Source organism: Rhagoletis pomonella, unplaced genomic scaffold, assembly GCF_013731165.1.
Source record: "Rhagoletis pomonella isolate Grant_MI unplaced genomic scaffold, Rhpom_1.0 Rhpom_scaffold_00120, whole genome shotgun sequence".
NCBI classification, from domain to species: domain Eukaryota; kingdom Metazoa; phylum Arthropoda; class Insecta; order Diptera; family Tephritidae; genus Rhagoletis; species Rhagoletis pomonella.
Genome location: NW_023458674.1, coordinates 56,304 through 58,478, shown reverse-complemented (window position 1 = coordinate 58,478; position 2,175 = coordinate 56,304).

Here is a 2,175-nt window from a genome sequence, read left to right as displayed (position 1 = left end):
TAAATAATTTAAAAGCTTTTCCAAATTATTATTGCGAAGAAATCTTACCTTGGCAACCTTGTAAAACAGCTGTTCAAAAACGTTTTGCCGTAGATCGTGTTTATACGGACATTTAACACGGTTCAGAGGTTCTTAACTCGCATTTGAAATGCGGATTTCGGCGACACGCTAAAAAGTCTCGATACGTGTTACGTGTACGTTTACACGTCCGTATCAAAATTAAACGACTTAAGGTAACACGAATAAATGCGTTGTATAAACAAGGTATATCTCGATTCTGTTGACGACAAAGATGACGATATCACGCTGGCGAAAGACGTGCAACGTACTCATAAGGCTGGCGGATTCAACATTCGGAAATGGTGTTAAAATTGTCCAGAAGTTTTGAACGCTTTGGGCGAATCAGCATTTGAGCTTAAGATTAATATCAGTGGTGGTAATACCACAGAAAAGGTACTAGGCGTATTTTGGGTTCCGAATGAGGACGTAATTATATTTAGACTTTCACCTTTATTTTGTCATAAATAAATTTTTTATGGAAACAAAGCGCCAACGAAGCGCGAAATGCTAAGCATCGTTATGTCCATTTATGATCATCTTGGCCTAATAAAAAACAGTTTAGTTGTTGGAAAAATATTATTACAAGCCGTTTGCGTAGTTCATTAACTGGGATAAAGAAATTGCTCCTGGCCTAGCCGAAGAGTGGTTTCAATGGTTAAAGTATCTGGCTATTTTACAGACCATCAAAAATTTCTCGTTGCTACTTAAAGTATCACGTCAATTATAAGGGGCTGATGTTCAACTGCAAACGTTTGTCGATGGAAGCGATAGCGCTTACGCTGCAGTATGTTATCTACGTGTATCAAAAAACAGCGTCGCCGAGTGTACTCTTATAATTTCAAAGGCTAGAGTAGCGCCTTTAAAACAAATTTTAATTCGCAGACTAGAGCTGATGGCCTCTGTAATTGGTGTTCGGTTCTTAAAATTCGTAATGGATTCGCTATCAATTAAGATAAACCGAAAGTTGTTTTGGTGTGACGCAAAAACTGTGCTAAGCTGGCTGTACTCAGACAATAAGCGCTACCATCTGTTCATAGCGTAGGTAAAATTTTGGGGTCTAGCGATATTTCGCAATGGAGATGGATCGTGTCAAAAAATAACGTTACGGACGAAGCCACCAAACAATATAAGAAATTCGAGCTTTCTTCATCACACCGTTGGTTCAATGGTCCGGAGTTTCTTACTCGCCCCGAAGATGATTGACCACAAGAAAAACCCAATATCGAAACCACGAGTACTGAGTTAAAGAAACATGTTCTTCAAATATCTGAAATTAAAACGCTCCAAAATGTTAATCGATTCTTGAAATGGTGTCGCCTGTGGAGATTAGTGTCTTACGTTTTACGATATACTCATAACTGTTAGAGAAGCCTGTTGAACCAACCAATGCTTTTAGGAGAGTTGCAGCAAGACGAGCTTTATCAATCGGAATCATTGTTATACCGACAGGCACAGCTCAAACATTTTCAGAAGAAATAATGCATCCCAAAGCTCAAAAACCATTACGGAAAACATCTCTACTATATAAGTTAAGAGCATTTATTGATTACGATGGCGTTTAAGGGTGGATAGCAAAACAGCCGACGCACCGGGGCCACGACAGAACCCGATAATTCTTCCAAAAAATAGTAAAATCTCAGCCTTAGTTGTTCCATATTACCACTCGAAATTCCACCATCTGAATAATGAAACGGTGATAAATGAATTGCGGCAATACTTCCCATCAATCAAAACTTCTAATAGCTGTACCCGCAGCCCCGCAAATGGCGAAATTGCCACGAGCGTGGACCACTCCATACGTCGCTGCTTTCACTTTTACAGGCGAAGACTTTTTTGGGCCTATTTACATTTCGGTAGGACGTCATAAAGAAAATATATACTGCGCCTAGTTTACGCGTCTGACAATCAGAGCTGTTCACGTCGAAATTGTCCACTCTCTGACGTCGAGCTCTTGCATTTTAGCAATAAGAAGTTTCACCTCTCGTCGGGGCACGCCTAAAGCATTCTATAGTGATAATGGTACCAATTTGGTTGGCGCCGAACGAGAACTACGTGAACTTGGCTGCTGTTAACAAAGATTTTTTAGTTCGTAATTTCACAACCGCGACGACATCA